At 38.0% G+C, this 16338-nt stretch overlaps 1 protein-coding gene across 1 annotated transcript in view; it reads right to left on the bottom strand.

Annotated features, from left to right (window-relative positions):
- The window catches only part of LOC149411917 (facilitated trehalose transporter Tret1-like), a 168242-nt gene that overhangs the window by 38925 nt on the left and 112979 nt on the right, over positions 1–16338 (bottom strand). The window lies entirely within an intron of this gene.

The raw sequence follows: 16338 nt of genomic DNA, 5'->3' as shown, positions 1-16338 counted from the left end.
ATTCAATCATATTATTTATTAGTACTTTAAAACATATTATCGTCGGACTAGCATTGCGTTTAATTTCTCGAATCTTGCATGGACAAACATAACCTTCTTGGTGCAGCGTTTCGTTGAATTTGGAGATTGCGGGTTCAATCCCGTCATATTCCAATTCCGTGATGAAGCTGTAAGTCGTCATTTATGGAGTCCCTCAAGGATCAATCCTAGGAACACTGTTGTTTTGTAAGATTTCTGAATATGGTGGGTGGAAAAGTTGGTATATTTTTGAAAGTATCATTATTGTGTAATCAAGATACGTTTTTCGCTCAAAATATTTAAAAAAAAAACTAGGATTACCAGGAGTAGGTACTTGTTATACATTTCTAAATAACTAACCAATACACGTAAAAATACAATCACAATCACTTCAGGTTCTGAGCATCATCTACCATCCTTATCTTAGAGCATTTCTTTCCTTATTTCATATTCAATACAGGATATCCCTAATAAAACAGGCATAATAAAAATAAATATAATATACATGTAAATGAAATAATATAAATGTTCTAATAAATAAATAAATTCTATCGTCCACCACGGTCTTAACCATCTTAGATATTTAACAATTTTATTACCGAAGTATTTGGAAGATTTTGTGTAACGGCGAACAATTTAATGGCACCGCATATCAATTTAATTTAATTCCCTAAATAGCGGCGTAAAGTGTTGGAAGTTCTGTTATTTTTAAGATGATTGGTTTACCCGTCGGTGATGTCTCAATGCTAAACCAAGAAAATTAAATTGTTACTTTAAAACAATCTTGAACCATTAAGAAATACATAATTGGGTTTGCGTGAGGAAAACAATATTTTAGGCAGAGGCAGCTTAGGCACATAGAAAGTTCAGAAGATGTTGCAACAAATCGTCACGTTGAACCAAGATTATTCACTGAACGATGCAACATTATACAAATTAAGTATAAATTAATTTTTAATGTAGGTAACCGTATTAACCAAATTTAAATAAAATAATAAATTTCATAATTTCCTCGACTAGTAATAGGGTAGCAAATGTAGAAGTTATTTATCGAATGGACAAAAATAGCGATAAATGTACTAGACAGAAAAACAAAAATCTTGGTCACATCGTGAGGGGCGATAAATGCAAGATTAACCAATCAATCCAGAGAAAAATTGATTGAAATCGTAGTAGAGGAAGCCGTACTTGGCTTTGAAATCGAAGTTAGGGTGAGTGTTAGTGCAGTTCCGAGAAGGATGGCACCAGATTCTATTTCCGGCAGAGATATCATCCCAAAAACAACAGTCAAACTTCTCGGTCTCAATTTAGATTCAGTCTTTTCTTTTAAAAGTCAAATAAATAGGACTGTAGGCACCGTTTTTTTTCACCTAAGACAACTCAAGTCTGTCCGAATAAATCTTCATACAGAAGCAACAAAACTACTTATCAACTCTTACGTAGTCTCTTGTCTCGATTACTGCAACGGCATTTATGCCAGCCTTCCAAAATATCAAACTAACAAACTTAAATCAGTGTTTAAAATATTCGCACATTTCAGAACTCCTTCGTAACCTTCACTGGTTCAAGTGCCCTGAAGAATCCAGTACAAATTGTGCTGGATGGTGTTTAAATCCATCAATGAAATGACCCCACCCTACATCTCTGAACAATGCGTCCCGGAAAACACTGGTCTGAGGCAGTCAACTCTAAGATCAGCAACATCAGCAGCTGCAGACAGACTGATGGAACCTAAGCGCAAGCCAAATACTAAGTTTGGTGACCGCGCTTTCGGAGTATCTGGGCCGAAAGATTGGAATAAACTCCCCCCGGAACTAAGATCCATAACAAGTCAAACATAATTCAGGTCTAAACTAAAAACTTTTTAAGATGTCATACCCTTAAATTAAATATACCATTCCTGAGAGAAAGTGACCTACCAGGTAAGTAATTTAATGTATATTATCTCCATATATAGTTAGTAATAACATCATCAGATCATTGTTGAAATGTTTTATATATTATACAGCGCCCTTGAGGTGATTTTGCACCAAAACAGCTCTATACAAATCATCCATATATTATTATTATTATGAAGACACTTTAAAAACATTATTTTTAAATAAGAACATCTCACCATAGCAATCCCTCCCTGTCCAACACATATTTAAAAACGAAATTTGATCCCCAAATTACGAATGGTGATACCCACATAATACACGCGAGAAAAGATTACGAGCGCCACCCAACGATTCCACGAAACAGTTTAATAATGTTACCAGACAGGCACATGCTCACTCCAGGCTTCATGCCTAATTTGACGAAGGTTTCAGATGCACTGATTGTGTATTTCAAACCAAAATTTTAATTATGTTTAAGTCATCTGACCGACACATAATTTAGGCTAACCTAAACTCGGTGGTACAGATATTAAAGTGTTTGGCGTTGTTTAGCAAAATAACTGATTTTATTAATTTTTTTGTGGAGTCCCTCAAGGGTCTCTTCTGGGAGAATTCTTATTTTATTTATTTATTGAAATACCGATGTATTTTTTGTAGATTACCCACACTAAAACTTTGCCACTTTTCGATGCTTTGGGTCTGCATATTTAATACACTAAATATTAACTAATATTCATAATGATTAAATCATAACCGCTATGTGTATAAAGCCCTAATGCTCGAAATATACTCCAATGTGAAATAAGGCGAGAACATTTTAAATGTTCCTTACTGTATTTAAGTTGCTTAAGTGTACTAAAAACTAATTTTACTGTGACCAGTGTGGACGTATAACGACTTTAAGAAAAGGTGACAAATAATTTTGTTAATCCTAAGATGTGTGAATTCCTGTGCCTATAATACGAGATCAGTGCTTTGAACATTCACCAGATGTGATCATCCCTTCGGCCCTTGCCCCTTGCCCCTCGTCCACCCGCACCAATACTGCAAACCCCGCTGTCCGACGCATACAGTGCTTATTCAGTGCCGTTATAGAATGTGGGCCATATGACATTGCTTAGGCCACAGAATCATCGTTTCTCGGAATCTACCCTGAACCCGCACAAGAAAAGAGTCATTTGGCGACTCATGCAACCCCTGCCGCAACCTCCGCTCCCCACCGCTCGTGCCCTTCCGCGCGTGGAATAATGACATCGGAAATGAAGGATGAAATCGGAATGAACCCGCGCTCTTTGGTTTGCTGTCTACATGGAGTGTTTTAAAACAATTATATAGTGATAAAATAACTATTTTTAGTGGTAGTTTATTTGTTAAGTTAAATGTTATATTAAGCGTATAAATATGTATTATTTGTTTTATGTGTGTAACGATATGATAAGTTGTATAATTAAGATGTTTAAGTAGTACTTGGAAGGGAATGGCCGACAAAGATGTCGATGAGGTTCGCTATCCATCACATCGCCAACCCTTCGGTGGCGCAAAGAGGAGGACGGAACGTGATCAATGTCGAATTGGTACATGGAACATTAGAGGAGGAATGGAAAGAAAGATGAACGAACTGTGTGATACTATGGTGAGCAAATGTTTGGACGTACTTTGTATAACAGAGAGTATGAAAAAAGGTAGCGGTACAATGCAGCATAATGATAGGCTCGTCATTTGGTCAGGGAGACCAGATACGGAGAGGGCTTGTCAAGGTGTTGCAGCGCTACTGTCTCCCAGAATGATTGAATGTATGTTGCAGTATGAATGTGTAAGTCCGAGAATAATGTGGATCAGATTTAAAATCGGTTTGACAAGGGTGTTTCTTGTTATTTGCTACGCCCCTGTTAATTCTGAAAGCGATGAAGTGAAAGATGATTTTTGGACTGGTGTGAATGTTGTAATGAGACTAAAAAATATGAACGAAAGGATTATAATGGCAGGCGATTTGAATGGGTGGGTGGGAATTAGACGTGACGGATTTGATTCGGTCTTAGGTATGTTTGGGGATAAAAGAACGAATGACAACGGGAACAGAATGCTTGAAGTATGTTTAGAGTGGAACCTGTTTGTGTCGAATACTTTCTTCGATCATAAAGGTATCCACCAATATACGTGGGAAAGAGGAAATGAGAGGTCAATTATTGATTTTGTAGTAATTGACTCTAGGTTGAGAGCTGTTACCGAGGACACAAGAGTTTTCAGAGGGGCTGAGGTCGAAACTGACCACTTTCTTGTAGTGTCGAGAGTAAACCTCTTTCGCGGTTGGCGCTCTAAAGTGAAAACGGTACCAGCTCCGACAAGAGTCAAAATAGAAAAACTGCAAAACGATAATGTGAGAAGTAAGTATGTGAATTGTGAAGAGATAAGATTGAATGCGAAGGAAATGGATGGTCTAAGCATAGACGAAACATGGAACCACATAAAAGTGTGTCTTTGTGAATCTGCTAGGGAGGTTTGTGGAATAAGTACGCAAGGTAGGAAGAAAGGTGATGCATGGTGGGATGATGAGATTAAAGCACTAGTCTCAGAAAAGAAGAAAGCATGGTTGTGTCTGATTGCGGCTGGCAGTGCTTCCAGCGAAGAGAAGTATCGAGCGAAAGAAGTATATAAGGAATGTAAGAAAAAAGTAAGAGTTGGAGTGAAAGAACGAAAGAAACGCCTGGAAGAGGAAGAAGGAATGAAAATGACAAACCATTTCCAAGAAAACATTAAGTTGTTTTGGAAAGAAGTCAAAAGGTCCCGGAGTGGCCCAGAAAACGGAAGCATGAAAGTGATAAAATCAAAAGATGGAAAAATGTTGACGAATGAGGAAAAAATAAAAGAGAGATGGATGAATTATTTCGAGGAAGTCTTCGAAAGCGAAGTGAATGACAGTGATTCCAGTGGCGAATCAGATATGAATGACGATGGAGTGAATGTTACCGAAATTAGCATGGATGAGATAGAAAGCTCGATTAAATGTATGAAGAATGGTAAGGCTGTTGGGTTTGACAATATTGCTGCTGAATATTTTAAAGGAGGTAGCCGTGTAATTCTCACATGGTTGTGCAATCTTTTTAACCAATGTTTAAAGGAAGGTTACACGCCTTTAGATTGGAGAAGGGCTGTGATCATGCCATTATACAAAGGTAAAGGGTCACGTATGGAATGTGGGAATCATAGGGCTATTAGCCTGCTTAGTTCAGTTGGCAAGCTGTATGGTAGAATTTTGATTGAAAGAGTAAGAAAGGAAACAAAGGATAAAATATGGGATGTGCAAGGTGCTTTCATGAGTGGAAGGGGGTGCATGGACCAGATCTTCTCATTGCGTATGCTCACTGAGAAGTTTCTGGCAAAAAACCAGAAACTTTTCTGTGCCTTTGTAGATTTACAAAAAGCATACGACCGAGTCGACAGGAAAAAGCTATGGAAGGTGTTGTCCAAGTATGGAGTGAATACGAATCTGATTCAGGCAATTGCGTCTCTGTATGAGGGAAGCGTTGCATGTGTTAGGGTAAACGGTGGTTTTACGGGGTGGTTTGATATCACAAAAGGTGTTAAACAAGGCTGCGTAATGTCACCGTGGTTATTCAATCTATACATGGATAATTGTATGCAAGAATTGAAAGAGGTGGGATTGGGCGCGAATTTGAATAATTTTAAAGTATGTTGCCTGTTGTATGCTGATGATGCGGTGCTGATTGCTAATAGTATAGATGATCTACAGTCTCTCGTGTCTAGGATGAACGAAGTATGCATGAAGAATGAGTTAATGATGAATGTAAGTAAGTCTAAAGTAATGGTGTTTGAAAGAGAGAGTACGAAAACAGTGTGCAATATAATTGTGAATGGGGAATACTTGGAGCAGGTGGATGAGTTTGTGTATTTAGGAAGTATGTTTACGAGAGATGGGAAGGCTGACAGAGATATCGAAAGAAGGGTAAATGCAGGTAATTCCGTTAATGGAGGACTAAACGCCGTAGGCGCTAACAAAAAATTGTCCAAAGAAGCGAAGTTAGCAGTCCACAACGGAGTGCTGGTACCTACCTTGATGTATGGAAGTGAGGCATGGAACTGGCAAAGAAAGGATGAAAGTAGATTAAATGCTGTTGAAATGAGATCCCTGAGGCGTATGTGTGGTAAAACCATGTTTGATCGTGTGAGGAATGTGGAGATCCGCAAAGAGTGCAAGGCTGATGTAAGCGTAATGAGTAAGATTAAGAAAGGGACGCTTAGATGGTTTGGGCATGTAGAGCGAATGAGCGAAGATAGGAGTGTAAGGAGGATATATGATGCAAATGTGAATGGTAGCAGAAGTCGGGGACGCCCGAGGAAGACATGGCACGATCAAGTGAATCAGATACTCGAGTCGGGCCATGTCAAGAGTCAGAATAATAGAAGAGTATGTATGAGACGATGTATGAATGTGAATGAGGCAAGGAGTGTGTGCCAAGACCGAGTTGTTTGGCGGTCCGTCCTCTCTGCCTACCCCTGCGGGGAAACGGCGTGATGGTTAGTTAGTTAGTTAGTTATGTAAAACCCCAACTTGGTTAGCACATTGTAATAGAATATTATTGAATGCAAAATAATTCTCCTTACATATTACGAGAAACGTGTAGTTATATATAAATACCAGTTAAATAGCAAAGTATCTATATTAGGTTTTATTCAGACAGTGTGTGTGTTAGGTAACACCTTACTATAGATTTAATACTTAATTCCCAAGCTTTGTAAAGTGCTCTCGACTCTCGAGGTGTTAATTTCCTCAAAAAAATATCACTTTAAAGTTTGGCTAAGTGGATATTCATATTATCTTCACTTCGAAATAAATGTGCAAGTTTTGGAGTTATTAATTACTATGTTGATTAGCTGTTGAAGTTTTTTCATTAAAAATTTACGACTTCTTATTAAACTTCATGCCAAACATAGATACACAATAATTCTCTCTTGGCACACACTCTTTGCTTCAATAATTCTATTCTGTTATCCCAACTCAAGCACTGATTAATATAATCGTGACGAGTGTTCCTAGGATGTCTGTGACGACTTTTACTATTCATTAAGGCAAAGCTTAACGTGAAATCACTAGTTTTGATTAATATTTATTACGAATCGGTTAATTTCAGTGCAGAAATTATGGGACTAACTACCATATGTGTTCCTCTTTGCCCAGAATACTAATGAAGTGAAACAATTTTACCCAAGTCAGTGGACATCTTCAATTTATCCTTAAGGCGATGCACTACGTCGTGTAATATTTTAAATTGATCCGCTATCAATAATAACCCTTACGTAGATGGCGATAAGGTTTGAATTCCCGCTTAACACCATCCGACTGTTTTGATTTATGCAAGAAAAAAACATGGCCAAAAAGTACTTTTATTTTATTTTGTGGATGTTCAGGCATAATATTTAATTTTTTCTCATCTTTTTATAAATAACTTAATTTGCCACATTATACAATAAAATCATAACCGAAAATGGGTTCGTAAGTAGGAGATTTTGAACTTTAAAGCAGTTATATTTATTAACACATTTCTTAATTTATTTATTGTTATTTATTATTATTACAGGTCGTTTTTCCGGGCTTTTACATGAGAATATTACGAAATATACATTATTATTGAACATAACTTAATTGCTTCATTAACAACATTTTATATTTGTTTAAGGCGATGCCATAAGTAGTAGTGCAAAATCATGTGTTTTTGGATTGAAAATTTGGTCGCCTATAAATTTTTCAGATGCTTTAATTAAATAATGCGAGTAGAAAACATCTTGGCCTTTGAAATAACCGAGTAATTTTAGATAAGTCTTTTTACAAGCCCAGAAAAAAATAATGTAAAAGGCCTATGAAAACTGCTTTAAAGTTCAAAATCATCTACTTACGAACACATTTTCGGTTACGATTTTATTGTTTAATGTGGCAAATTAAGTTATTTATAAAATGATCGGAAAAAAATTAAATATTTATGCCTGAACATCCACAAAATAAAATAAAAGGCACTTTTTGGCCATGTTTTTTTCTTGCATAAATCGAAAGAGGCGGATGGTGTTAAGCGGGAATTGAAACCTTATCGCCATCTACGTAAGGGGTGTTATTGATAGCGGCTCGATTTAAAATATTAAACGACCAAGTGCATCGCCTTAAGTGTAGAAGTTCAGAGCAGGCATTACACATCGCCAAACAGGGTGCGGCTATATAATTGTACAGAGACAAAGTTATTAGCAAGGTTTTTCCATTGTTAGCTTTGCTTCACCGCTGTCGCAAGCGACAATGATATAAATAATCAAATAAATAAAGCTTTTAATAGCGAAGTTTTCTTGATGTTAATTTCAACTTCAATCAATCTGCTTTATCGTTTGCCTCTCCCAATAAATAGCATGCATACCTAGGTACAGTAGCGCAACGATTCTTCCGACAAGCTTGGCAACCGCCACGGGTCCGAGCCTTTAACCGATTGTCCTCTGAATAGTACCCATAGTGCCCTTTTCAACACTATATGGAATTCGGAATATATTTTAATGTTAACACGTAATTAGAACATTATTTTTTTCCTCGTTCTTTCAAAACAATCGTAAAAATACAAAATGTCCCAGCAAACTTGTTTCGTAACTTGGAAATAAAAATGGAAACTCACTAATTTGACACTGCAGAGAGGTCAATCAATTAATAACTCGAGAACTTCACTTTCGTTCCTTATTTTTCATGTGTTTCAAAAAGACACTCAAAGTAATCCAGTACTATTGACTAAATAACGACCATTTAAAAAAACATCTATTTGAATTTTGATTTCGTTTTCGAGAACGAATGAATGCAGATCTCGGAAGTGGAAATTAACCCACTTCCCGACATCCGATCGAGCTGTTACTCGACGTATAGACTCGTTGTCGATGATAATGCATTATATCAACTTTTGGTGGAATCAAGGCATACGTATGCGGATATATAAGCATTTATTTGAAATTGGATTACATTAAAGCGATTAGGTTATAAACGAAATAATTGTCGGTCCTACCCGATTAGGATTTGGCTCAGTTGTTAGCGCGGTTGACTCTAGTCCCTGGAGAGGAAGGTTCAGTCCTCAGTCAAACCAAAAATAGTATATTTTCAAGAACATCTATTAATAAAACAATGTATTACAGTTTAAATAAAACTTTTTATGAGTTGATTTTTTAATTGTACATATTTCGCAATAAATATTTGATTCACTTGATCGTACCATATCTTTCTCGGGCGTCCACAACTTCTACTTATTAGGTTTTATATAATGATGCCAGAAGAACACAATTCAATTTAATATTCATTTCACATTTTGCCAGGGGGTTTGGCGGTTTAAAGCTGAACCACTGCACACATACCGAATATAGCCCCAATGCCCAATATGCATAATATTCAACCAGTAAAACTAACTAGCAATTCGCAATCATTCGCTCAATGAACACAAGCAATATAATCATGGAAGTAGGAATTCAATTATTTGACCAGGACAAGGTGATGTATGCCTTGCACTGCGTTAGGATTGTGCAAGACGGTTGGCAGTCGCTGTAGTATTGAAGTTACGTTATTTCCAACGAAATCGTCATAAATCTAATAGTAACCATCACATATTTTCTGATGTTTATTGTGCGATCAGCGCAGCGTGGGAAAGTGGAAAAACAGATTCAATACTCAAACATAAAATTGATCTAGACAATCAATTCCCGACGAATTTATTTTATCTCGGGAGATTTTTTCAATTGGTATAAGTGTTTCAGGCTTATAATAATAATAATAATGTTTATTTCAGCTGGACAGGGCGATGTGTGCAATACTCTGCCTGCCATAAAAGTTTACATTTGAGTTAATACATAAAAAATCAATATAGAAATAAATAAAAAATGAGTAAATTTATGAACACATTAGGACTTTATGGTGGCTTGAGTGAAATTCTCCATCTCTGGTGTAGTGGCGCTCCCTGCCACTGGGCAACGGCCTGGACAAGAGTGTTGTCCGATCTCCGGTAGCGCTGACTCGTGCCGGCTATTCTGTGGCGCATCAAAGCAGTGAACATCGGTTAACATCTGTGAGGCGCTGCATCGCCAGGGGAGGCCAAATAGGGCTCTGTATGCGTGGTTGTACTGTACTCGGAGTGTGTTCACGAAGCCTTGTGTGTAAGTCGTCCATAGCTCGCTAGTGTAGAAGCTCATACAATATGTTTGGAAAAGTTACTTCTTCACCGGAGGACTGCATTTGTTGAATCTTCTGGCAAGCATGTTAGCTTGCACACTTAGTACTCTTATTTGGCGTTCTATGTTGTTTTCATCATTTAGGTCATCGGTGATGACATGCCTCAAATATTTGATTTCGCTGCAGATTTTCAGGTTGGCCCCGCCGAGACGTCTGGGTGGAATGACAGTATTTGCTTTAAATATCAGCAGGGATGACTTTTTAACATTGTACATCAGCCCGTGACTATCAACGTAAGCTACCAACGCATATTGCCAGAAGTTTTCTCATCGCTCTTACCGATGGAGCTAGTATGACCATGTCGTCTGCATAGCTAATATTGTTCATACGTACCCCGGCAATATGGCATCCGATTCTTGTTGTATTTAGTGTTTTACTAAGTTCATCCATATACATGTCGAAAAGCACTGGGGACATTGAGCCTCCTTGTCTAACGCCGAACTTTAATTTGGCTGCTTCTGATAGGCTATCATTCCATCTGACAAAGTTTTCCTGTTGGTTGTACCATGTTCTCAATATATTAACAATTTGTGGTTGAACTATTATTGACAATACTAATTTGTTACCCTTGGTGCTATGCATAAAGACCTTATCTTATAAACATTAGCGACTGGCAATCAGAAGGCTGAGGGTTCAGTTCCCGTCGAGATTTTTCAATTCGTATGGGTGTTTCTGAGTTCTCATACCTTAAATTAATTATACCTGCCTGAAAGTAGCATTATTGTATTGCCTACATATCATAATCACACTTTTCTTATTGGACATTATTTGAAGCCAATATATAGTTATCAACCTGTCTCATACCAAGAGACGAATCACATCTGGGAAGATAAATTCTAATCAAATCCTGGTACCTTTGTACCGACCAACATAAGAGTTGCTTTTCCTCTCATAAACACGCTCATTAAGGCGATGCCATACGTAGTAATGCAAAATCATGTGTTTTTGGTTTGAAAATTTGGTCGCCTGGAAACGTTTCAGATGCTTTAATTAAATACTGCGAGTAGAATACATCATGGCCTTTGAAACAATCGAGTATTTTGTAGATAAGTATTTTTATAAGCCCAGAAAAAAATAATATATAAGGCCTAAGAAAACTACTTTAAAGTTCAAAATCTCCTACTTACGAACCGATTTTCGGTTATTATTTTATTGTATAATGTGGCAAATTAAGTTATTTATAAAATGATCGGAAAAAAAAAAATTTTATGTCTGAACATCCACAAAATAAAATAAAAGGCACTTTTTGGCCATGTTTTTTTCTTGCATAAATCGAAACAGGCGGATTTTTTTTTTTTTTTTTTTTTTTTATATTTACTCCACACAGGAGGCCCTGAAGAAAATAATTTCCCTCGGGGCCTATGTCATCTTTGGGGATGCTGTGTGGAGGGTCTTTTTTTGGAGAGGAAGGAGTGAACATGGGTCTTGAAGAGTCCCATGTTGTAGGAGGGAGGAAACACAGAGGCCGGCAGTTCGTTCCACAGCCGAGCTGTTGAACTTAAGAACGAATCGTAGAAGCGACCCGTTCTCATGTGACAAGTGTCAACTGTGTACAAATGTTGGGCGCGCGTTTGGCGTGTATCCCGACTACGCACCGGTGCCGAAGGGATCAATGACGCTAGTTCCTCAGAGCATCTTCCATTGTAATACCGATAGAACAAGGACAGCATACCTACTTGACGCCTGTGCTCTAAAGATTGCAGTCCGTTTGTTAAGATTGGGGAATCTATCAAACGGACCGCCCGTTTCTGCACAGAGTCAAGGGTTTTTTTCAGGTATTTTGGGGCTCCAGACCAGAGATGGCTGCCAAATTCGACAGTAGGGCGCACTTGCGATTTGTACAGGGTGAGCAGTTGTGTACTATTAAAGTATCTGCGGGCCCTGTACAGTACGCCCAGCTTCTGAGAGGCCAACTTTACTCTGGCTTCGATGGAGCCCCCGTACCTGAGCTGGTCACTTATAGTTACACCAAGCATATCAATGGAAGGCCTGTTCGGAAGATTGCTTCCGTTGAAGGAGACTAGATTATCATTTGGATCCCTTTTAGACGTAATCAGACAGGATTGGGTCTTTGAAACATTAAATTCGACGAGATTATTTTTACCCCAGGAGGAAATACTCTCGAGATAACCGTCCATTCTCTGCTTCAAAGCCCTCCTAAGCGGGAATTTAAACCTTATCGCTATCTACGTAGGGGTTGTTATTGATAGCGGCTCAATTTAAAATATTACACGACGTAGTGCATCACCTTAAAGAGCATAAATATACATTTCTAATTAAACATGTTCCAATTGTGTCCTCTACGTGCGAACTGTCTATACATTTCTCTGGTATACAATGAACAGTGATAATCTCAAGTGACCTCACAGGTAAGTGTGGTCCAGTCTCTATGTTATCTGAATGTACAGAATATAAATAAATTGTAAATCAAATATGATTTAAGATTTTCACGGCCAAAAGTATTTTTGTTATTTGTTTTTGGGGTATTATGCCGTGTTACGCTAACTCCTTCTTTAGCCAACGTTTCGGAGAGCATTGCAGTGTCCATCATCAGGGCAGATGTGTTATTTGAGGTTGTGTTAAACTGTGAGCTTATGTATGAGGTTGTGATACCGTGTTGCCAGCTCCAACCCTCTGAGCTAACATTAACGTATCATTTTTTATTTAAAGTGGTTTTCTTCGTTTAGCTCTGGTGTATCCGTCAATTACCGGATACCAAGAACTATTAAGCTTAGCTCCATCGTCTCTATTAATGTTTACGGGATTTTTATGAATTTTAATGGCCTACGTAATCAGCCGTGCTCTATAAGTTTTCGGTCTCCCCAGGATTTCAGGAACAAATCCAAAGTAATGCCCGGTGTCAATCAAATGCTCGGCAATTGCCGATTACTCTAAGTTCTGAAGTGTTCTGAAATCCTTTTGGAGATAGTCCGCTCTGTCTGGCCTACATAGACCTTGTCACATCCGGAACAGCTGAGTTTATACACTCCATCTGTTTCCAGAGGAAACTTAGTCTTTGCAGACCTCAGTAAGTCCTGTATCTTTGTTGTTGTTCCGAAGACTACTTGAGACGAAGACTTAAGACTACTTCCGAAGACTTAAGACTACTTGTTGTTACGATTAGTAAGCTCAAGAAAGTTAAGACTGAGGAAGGAGATATTCTGGTCAGCTTTGACGTCGTGTCACTTTTCACAAATGTGCATCTAGAAGACTCCATGACAATGCTCAGGGAGATATATGAGGAAGACATTTGCAAACTTTTTGAACACTGCCTCAAAACGGGATACTTTGCATTTCAGGGTGAACTATTTGAGCAATTGGAGGGAGTTGCGATGGGCAGTCCGTTATCGCCAGTACTAGCCAACTTTTTATGGAGAAGTTTAAAGAAGTGGCACTCGACACAGCTTCGGCTGTCCCTAAAGTATGGTGGCGCTACGTCGACGATGTCTTCGCCATTTGGCCTCATGGAACGGAGAAACTAAACGAATTCCTGGACCATCTTAATTCTCTCCACAGCAAAATTAAATTCACAATGGAACTGAAAAACAAAGATAAAATCCTGCCCTTTTTAGATGTGGAGGTGATGCGGAAACACGATGGTAGCCTAGGGCATACTGTATATAGGAAACCAACCCATACAAATCGGTACTTACACGCTGATTCGCACCACCACCCAGCGCAGAAGAGAGGACTTATCCATACATTGGTGACCCGAGCGACCAGAATATGTGAAGAACATAAAATCGGAGCGGAACTTACGAAGCTGACCGATGCACTGGAGCGTAACGGCTACCCAGCAAGTCAGACAAGGCAAATCATAAGAGCCAAATCTGCACCAAACGAAGACAGAATTGAACAAGAGTCGAAAGGCTGTGCCTTCCTGCCTTCCTGCCTTATGTGCACAATGTGACAGACAAAATTGCCAGGCTATTGAGAAAGGAAAATATCAAGACTGTCTTCGGAACAACAACAAAGATACAGGACTTACTGAGGTCTGCAAAGACTAAGTTTCCTCTGGAAACAGATGGAGTGTATAAACTCAGCTGTTCCGGATGTGACAAGGTCTATGTAGGCCAGACAGAGCGGACTATCTCCAAAAGGATTTCAGAACACTTCAGAGCTTGTAAACTCGGCCACCCTGACAAATCGGCAATTGCCGAGCATTTGATTGACACCGGGCATTACTTTGGATTTGTTCCTGAAATCCTGGGGAGACCGAAAACTTATAGAGCACGGCTGATTACGTAGGCCATTGAAATTCATAAAAATCCCGTAAACATTAATAGAGACGATGGAGCTAAGCTTAATAGTTCTTGGTATCCGGTAATTGACGGATACACCAGAGCTAAACGAAGAAAACCACTTTAAATAAAAAATGATACGTTAATGTTAGCTCAGAGGGTTGGAGCTGGCAACACGGTATCACAACCTCATACAGAAGCTCACAGTTTAACACAACCTCAAATATCACATCTGCCCTGATGATGGACACTGCAATGCTGTCCGAAACGTTGGCTAAAGAAGGAGTTAGCGTAACACGGCATAATACCCCAAAAACAAATAACAAAAAAAAAATTGTAAATCAATTTCAATTAGCAGCATCACGTTCTTTGATCAAATTCATTGTACATATAGTCTTGTATTAGTTATGAACGAACCGGTGGATGCAATCTGTTAACCATTCAATTAGCAGCATCACGTTCTTTGATCAAATGCATTGTACATATAGTCTTGTATTAGTTATTGACGAACCGGTGGATGCAATCTGTTAGCCATAGTTGATAGTTTGTCTAGTCTATGGTTAGTAATAAGATATATATTATATATACACGGTGTATACCCATTTATGTGTATAGCTTAATGGTCTTGGGAGGGGAAAAGATGTGAAGGGGGAAGCTGGGGGAAGTACCTGGCTATTCAGATTGACGGTTAAAGTCAATTCAAGCAACAACGTTCCGATTTTTAATGCTGGTCATTCACCAGGGCGATCTACCACTTTCTCCAGTGCGGAGTTATTAAAAAACTAAATAAATAATAAATTAATATGTAAGTTGAATCAGCTAGAAATGAAGAATAAGTGGACAGAAAGACTATCCAGAATGGGCAGGAAGATAATCAAGTATCGCGTCGGCGAAAGACCACAGCAATTTCATTGTTGCAAGCTTAAACTTTAATCTTGAAAGTTTTAAGTCCTGCTTATCGGCTTTAGAAATACTGGTTTAAATAAATGATTATGCATCAGCGTAACATGGAAAAGGTTGCTCTTCTAGTCGTAAAGACGAAAAATAATTGATTTTCTGACTCGAGAATATTACGGCTTTAACAAGGTGATTATTTTACTAAAGTGATTAAATTTATATCAACTCAATGTAATACTTTTTCTATTTGTGGACTTCGGTAGGTATATCAAATGCAGTCAACATTAAATAAAAAAATGTTTGATTACGCATAAAAATTTATTGCAACTACCCGGAGTATTATTATCATCCTGATTACAGTGTACAGTTTAGGATTGTTGCAGACGGAATTGGCGCCCTCTGTTATTTAAAAAATAAACCGTTAAAGTTTTCAAAGTACTATTATTTGTGGTATCTTGTGAAACTGAAGGAAGTAAGGAAGAGAAAAAGATGATGAAAGTTGGCAAATTCGGAGCAGTAAACATTTTTTTAAATAACGAATTATGTTGCTCTTAAATTGTGTTACTTGCAGATATACTCAAGCTTTTGGTATCACAGGGGTGATACCAAAAGTCTTCGCAGGGGTGGGCAGAGAGGGTGAACCATCACACAACTCTATCTGGGCAAACAATCCTAGTTTCATCCTCATTCATACATACTCTTCTGTTTATGACCCAACTATTTGATTCACTTGATCGTGCTATATCTTCCTTCTTGTCCAACATCATTCATGTCTAAACTAAAAACTTACTTTTTTAAGCTGTCATACCCTTCAATTAAATATACCATTCCTGAAAGAAAGTTCAGTTTTATCCAATTTTCCAATTATGCCCTAAATCCTGTATCTAAATTTAGCGAATAAACAATTATTTACTGTTAATTAAGTGTTAATCTCAAGTGACCTACCAGGTAAGTATTGTACTGTATACTATCTTCATGTATAGTTAGTAATAACATAGATCATTGTAGAAATGTATTGTATATTTGTACAGCGTCCTTGAGGTGATTT

The sequence above is a fragment of the Hesperophylax consimilis genome, chromosome 24 (genome assembly GCF_061612785.1).
Source record: "Hesperophylax consimilis isolate HC1 chromosome 24, BYU_Hcon_1.0, whole genome shotgun sequence".
Taxonomy (NCBI): Eukaryota; Metazoa; Arthropoda; class Insecta; order Trichoptera; family Limnephilidae; genus Hesperophylax; species Hesperophylax consimilis.
This window is presented reverse-complemented; position numbering and strand designations above follow the sequence as displayed.